The sequence below is a fragment of the Fundulus heteroclitus genome, chromosome 1 (assembly GCF_011125445.2).
Source record: "Fundulus heteroclitus isolate FHET01 chromosome 1, MU-UCD_Fhet_4.1, whole genome shotgun sequence".
Taxonomy (NCBI): domain Eukaryota; kingdom Metazoa; phylum Chordata; class Actinopteri; order Cyprinodontiformes; family Fundulidae; genus Fundulus; species Fundulus heteroclitus.
This window is the reverse complement of record NC_046361.1, coordinates 2,973,878-2,981,082: the sequence shown is the minus strand read 5'-3', so window position 1 is coordinate 2,981,082 and position 7,205 is coordinate 2,973,878.

The window sequence follows — 7,205 nt, the reverse complement described above, 5'->3', positions numbered from 1 at the left end:
ACCGCAGATCGGAGTCGAACCTGGGTCTCCCCGAGCTCTAAGGCCTCGGTATATGGGCTGTGCATGCTACCCCTGTGCCACCAGCACTTCAATGGTCCCTTTTTTTTTTTTTTTTTTTTTTACAAAATTTGCAGTATATTCTAGGCAAAGGAACATGCATATTCCCATAAAATCATTGCAAAACTACAACTTTTAAAAACCTAAACAGGGTGCTCAAAATCAGTAAATACAGCACTCTTAGATTTTAAGAAGTTCTTTTCCCCCCGGTCTTCTTTGCAGAAAAAGTCATGACCATATACTATACTGTCAAGATTTGTCTTTTTGAACCCGGGTTGAGCACACACACACAGAGAGCAAGTTTTGACAGTTTATTGAAAGTTAGGAGTGCTGGAAGAGGAAAACCAAAGTCTGTTATTGGACTGGAGGAGGTGGTACTGGAGCTGACGGCCCGGAGAACAAGTCCGTTAACGCTGGGTAGCTAGGAAGGTGAAGTACTGGTTGGTTAGCCAATCACTGGAGACCCCAGGCACTGAGCAGAGCTTACTCAGAGCGGCTAGTCAGGTTAGCGGATCACTGGAGACACCTGGACAAAAAGCAAAGCTTCTCCAAACACAAGCAGCAGAATACAAAGACTTACAGAGGGACTGGCATGGAGAGGGTGTAGAATGATGACGGACCGGCAAAGGATTGACAGCAGAGTGAGGCTTAAGTAGGGAAGCTGGCAGGTGAAGTGAGTCTGGCTAATTAGTAGCTGGCAGGTGTGACTAACTGCAGTAGAAGGCTGAGTGGGAGTGGTAGGAGGAAACTGAACTAACCAAAACAAAAGCCAGAACCTAACTAAACCCAGACAGGAGTAAATAAAAACCCAAATCAAAACTGAACCCTGACACTATACCATATACAAACCATGAAGGATGCATGTTCAGTTGACATTAATTGGAGGGTCCTCCAGACTCTCTCTTGCTGCATACTTGATCATGGATTTTTTTTATTTTGGCACGATCCAAATTTTGTGTGAAATTCTGTTCCCCTGAAATAATCTGCTTTCCTGCAGTCAGGAGACCACAGTTGAAAAGCTGGAGAGGCAGATTTATGAATAAAGTAACATAATTTCTTCAACTCATCATACACAGCTATTTGTCTACATTTGAAGCTCTTTCTGTACTAAAGCTACACAAGGGAACAGAACATTTCAACCTGCGTTTTGTCTGCAAAATAATCTATTCTACCTATATATGGAACAGAGAGACCAATCACGTCATTTATTTGCTTTGTTTTCTCCCAACCATTTCCACTTTTCCCATAAATTTGGAAACTATACAAGAAAGTTCTTCTATTTATCTAGTGATGCATTATAGTTTATATTAGAAAAGTGGTTTTAGAAAATAAGGTGGAAAACTGTGATCTTTTCAGAAAGCTGTAATTGTGGTGCCCAGTGCCTGAGCTTCCAGTGGTTTGTATTAGTGATAAAAAAAGTGTTACCAAGACTGTCATTCTTTTACCGGGTAAGTGCACAGCCAAAAACTAGCTCTTCACGTTCTGATTGGTCAACCCATGGATCATAAATCAGTGAGCCCATGTGGGTAATTTTTAATTTGGAGTAATCAGCAGGGATGGGCAGTATTTCTGATACAAGTATTTGTAATATGTATTTCAAATACAAAATACTATTTTGTAATTTGTATTTTATTGAAATGATAAATATGCCTCTATATTTTGTATCAAAATACTTCAGTGTTGTGTATTTTTGTATTTTCAAAATACTGTAAAATGCTTTTCTGTGAGACACAGTCTGTGATGACATCTAACTATCTATAAAGCATGAAATAGTGTCTGTGGCATCTTTGTAGTCAAGTCCCTGTGATACCACTCTCGGCCACTAGGTAATTTTGGCACTGTTTCACACTTGCTGTGGGCACATTGCACGATCAACACAAAACGCACGGTGCTGCATATTAGATTGAGTCAAGTATCTTCTACTTGGTGCTTTGTCCAGATCAGTCAAGGAAGTTGTTTCAAACAAGGTGAGCAACCAAATTTACCTAGTTTATTTCAGTAACTCATTTATTCTCAACCTTGAATCACTCTTTTTATTGCATGTTCCTGTTCAGTGTAACGTTCAGTGTTCGTAAGGCTAGGTTGTTTAACTTTAGACTGTTAGCTGCTAACTAACTCTCTGTGTTACTTTCACTGTTGTTGATTTCACCAGTGAACATTCAAAGAATCACATTTTTAAAGTTATTGTTATGTTACATGGTTTCCTTTTGTTTCATGCAATTAGCCTATAGCCTACATAGGGCTGTTGTATCTCATTGTCAATATGTGTGCTGCTGCAGCACCACAGGTGACCTTCTCCACCACTTGTAGTCGGCTAGTTTTGGCTCATACTAGTGTTGGCCGTTTTAATTAACTTTTTTTTTTATAAATGTTCTACTGTTGACTGTATGTAGCCTACACAATATCAGTGTTGGGAGTAATGCAGTAAAAAAGTTATTTAATTAGGCTACAGTAATGTATTGCTTTTTGCAGTAATGTAAGGCATTACCAATACAATTTCAGTAATATCTTACTCGGTACAATTCTCAGTAAGTGAAGTTACTTAATCCAAAATTGAGAAATGCTTAATTGGCACCAGAAAAGATTAACCAAGAACTAAAAAAAAGTCATCTACGCTTGTCCTGGAATCTGATTGCCCTGTTTAGATGACTGTAGAAAGGGAATTTGAGTTATCTCTGCCATTCATGCAACAGATCTAACATGGTTAGGCTATACTTCTCATTTCAAGCAGTGAGAATAACTAAAATGTTGCTTTTACGGACAAATATCTTAGCCATCATTCTCAAACTATTTGCATTAAGTCTACACAACTGTAAGTGGAAGAAAAGGCAACTAGCAATGATGAAAACCATTTAAAGTCAACATACAATTTAATATGGCTATATTTTACTAGATTAAGTTGTGAGTGACCTTTGGCCGTTGGGACCACTGAGCTATATAATACACTGGAGTGCTAATCACCGTCTGTTTGAACGATTTGCTTTGAAGCCACCAGCCGCCATATTGGTACTCCCTATTTCCCCTCAGTAACTAGGGAATATGTGCGCTACAGCATCGAATAACGAGGATTTTCTCAAGTTCAGGGGGGACTTAAGACTTTTAAAATGTCAAATGCCATATACTTTTATGTTATGTTCTAAAAATATCAAGTACTGAGAAAGTCATGTGCTGAAATATTTGCATTTTATTCATTTAAATATATATGTTTAACATTAATAAATATATAAATAACAATATACAAAAACATATATTTACATATGTGTATACATATATATACATATATACATATACACATACTTATATATACATATATATATATTTAATATGAATAACATGTAAAATATTTCAGCACCTAATTTCCTAGTAGTTGATAGTGTTAGTACATCCACTGACTGTAGAATTACCTATGAAACGTTTTCCCTCAGCCAGAAAACTGCTTGTTGTTGCAACCAAATCCTATGGGATTCTGTGAGAGTAGGGAGCAGCAAGATGGCGGCCAGTGACTTCAGTTTTTCGGAAAAATCAGCACTCCAGTGTATTATATAGCTCAGTGGTTGGGACCTACATTGTCCCATGAGCCATAACTGCAACCATTATATTGTTCTTTTGTTAGCCTTAAGCCTAGCTCAGTCATTATGTCATACCACATCACCTCCTGTCGTGTAATGAGCTGTATTGAACACATGAGAAAATCCATATTTCCTGTTATTTTGGTGAAAGTAATGTAAACGTAGAGTAATGCCTTACAATTCAAAGACAGTAATATTGTAATGTAGCAAATTATGGTTGAATCTGGGCGAGTAGAGGGCAGAACGTGAGAACTAGAGCACTTCTTTTGATCCACAGTTTAGACAAGGTAAGGTTACACAGCACAAGGCTTACAAGTTGAGTTCACAAGCTTAGATCGCACCACTTGAGTTTGCAATTTGCCTTTTTTTATGTTTTACAGTATTAATGTAACAACCAGATTTTTTATTTTTTACTTTTTTTGGTATTTACATTGATCAAGGTTGTGCACTGTGGTAGTTATGGTGTTAAATCACTTAAAATGTTAAAATGCTTACCAGTTTAAATGTCTAAATAAATCATCCATTTTATTCCGTGGGCCACATTCTGTAGGATGTCTCCTTAAGAAGTTTCGTATGAACTGTCAGGGGCCAACTTTCTTACAGTGGGATCAGTTGCTATACATAGCAGTGATCTCAAAACACCAATGTTCCCATGATTTCACTTGCACATTAATAAGTTATAGCCGATAAAAAATAGAAATTTTGCACTCCGGTCCAAGAGGTCACATGATTCGAGTTTTGCTGCTCAGCCAATCAGATGGCTGTATTGTCAGCTGTGCGAGTTAAACCAGTTCATCATGGGTGCGTCCGTAAGGTGTTGTTTGTATCCAATAATAGCATACTCTGGTACCAGTTGGCAGAGATCTTGATGGCAAGTAAAAATAAATAGCCCAGTCCATCTGGCACCAGAAAAGTCACCCTACAGATTCTGGCCCATGGCCTATTTGGATTGTTTGTCTTTGAGTTATTGTCACTGATTCATAGTGGGCAATCTATTCCACCAATAGAGTACATAAGTATACTTAAGGAAGGGCTTCTTGAGTTATTAAACATTTCTCAGGGCAGAAGTTTATATTGGGGTGTCTAACATGAGAGGTCAGCATATGTTTTTCTAGATAGTGTACAAGAGAAGGGATAGAAGAAAAAGGTGCTTACACTGCATGAAAAGTGAGATTTTCGTCCCCGTAAACTACCGCAGATCTCCCTCATTTTCGGCAGTTAACGACAATTTGCAACCCGCGCTTGTTGCCGTTTTCAGTGCCGCAAATTGTCGGAACCGGACTCTGACGTATGTGGAGAGCGATCAGCTGTACTGATGGCCCTAATTAGCATATGAATGCAGCGAACCCGCGCGGCTGGCCAGGTCTGGCTTGAATAACCTACTCAGTATTGGCTGAAACCACTATTTTTAAATAAGTAAAATCGCTCCTGATTGGCAGCAAAACCACACGTGGCCAGGCCAGGCTTGAACGTTCTTACTGAGTATTGGATGGAACCACTTCTTTCAAACAAGTAAAATCACTCCTGATTGGTTGGCAGATCCCCAATAACTTATTTACATATATATATATATATTTATATATATATATATATATATTTATTTATTATATATATTTATTTATTTATTCAGTCATATTATGCTGTATATTCATGTTATCCTATGTAGGCTACTACACTATTATTAGGCTACCATCAAGGACATGAATGAATTTATACAGGAAATGAACATTTGCCAGGAAGATGTTTATGCAAAGAAAGAGCTTTATTAAAACAAACACCTATATACAACGCGAGGATCCAAAAATTACAACCCCGTGAACTGTCCGTTTGCCTCCTCGGGGTTGTAGGTAAATGCTGGCAGCATTTTCTCCGAGGCAGGTCCGATGTGCAGACGCCTCCTGTGCGTGGCTCTGTACTTCGGCGTCGCCTCTAACCGGGACTGCAGCTTCACACAGAGTTCAGAGAGATCCGGTGTTGTGCGCAATTCTGTTCCCCCGTGAAAATCTGTTTCCCCCGTGTCGGGAATGCGCTTTGCAGCCGTTTTCCCGGCGCTTTAACTCGTTTCCTATTACTCCTATATGAGCTGGTACAATACCAGAGTTATATTAATTCCTGACTTTATTAGATTATTTGCAGCTTGCAGTATATCATACACAATGTCTTGCCTTGATTTTGACTGAAATGTTTTAATACTGATTAAAGCTGAGCTGGAATCTGAAGCAATTACTGCCTTCCTTGGCCTATTGACCTCCACCCAAAGCAAAGCTAGCCACACAGCAATCAATTCCGCTGTGTAAACTGCTAAATCTTCACTCATTCTTTTTCCAACTTTAATGTTTAATTTTGGAATGACATAAGCAACACCCATTCTTTTATCAGTTAGTTTAGATGCATCTGTATATATAGTTAAATCCTCACTATACCTCTCCATTAAAGTGGGACTTATTTTTAGTTCATTAAACCCCATTTAATTTACTTTAACCTGAATGACCCAACCAAAACTTCTGACTTGAACATTTCCACGCTCTTGGCATTGCTTCAGTACCGACTGACTCATATGAGACAGTCCACTGTCTCATATGAGTTTCTTCTCGTCAGTCTGCGGACTGGCTGAAAGTTGTAGATCGCGTCCAAGAGGAGTTGAAGGGGAGTTGAATGCGAGACATGGGTAAACTCCCCCTGCAACCCTGATTTGCATTTGTATAGCTCACAGCATTTTCATTTACATGTTAAAGCCTCCCCTAGAATTAGGAGGAGGGGGGGTCATGGGGGGACTACGCCAAGCAAGGCCCACGTCAATTTCTGACAATTCACGGCAGTTTTCGGTGTTGCCTGCAAATTACCGTGAACAGCCGTTAACCTGAACTTCCACGACAATCTACAGTGCCGCATAGTGACGAAAATCACACTTTTCATGCAGTGTTAGAATTAAGTATTTTGTAGTATTTTGAAAATACAAAAATACTGTATTTTATTTTGATACATTTTTTTGCTGCTGTATTTTGTAGTTTATTTTGATAAATTTTTAAGGTGGGTATTTTGTATTTTATTTGGAAATACATTTTGATGTATTTGTGCCCATCGATGGTAATCAGCAACCACAGACTAGCATCTAAAGTCATAGACATATGCCTAGTGATTGACAGAGAGCCTGACAACCTACAAACATTGATATATTTTATATCAATTTTATATAGAAAAATTTTCCAGCTCATCATGTTACCTAAATACGGTACGCCCAGGGGCCTAACGCTGTAGGCCCCTGGGCTTCATCTCAGGTAAGCCTGTGCATTAAGGTGGTGGGACCAGGTGTCTTAACTCTGGATAAAATGGCAATCACACAAAGCGTGGAGCTGTACCAGGAACAGAGAAGCTTTTTGGATGTAACATCGCCTAGGCATTGAGAGCAGCAAATTCCTGTCATGCAGTAAATACCAACTTTGTGTAGGTTATACTGTTAAAGTACTGTTGTTCAAACATCGTGATTCAGCTCTTATTTTGGGGCAGAGAAAATGGCAATTTGTTACCTTGGCAATCTAACTTGCAATGTAACTTGGTTCAGCAGTTCATTGAAGTCAG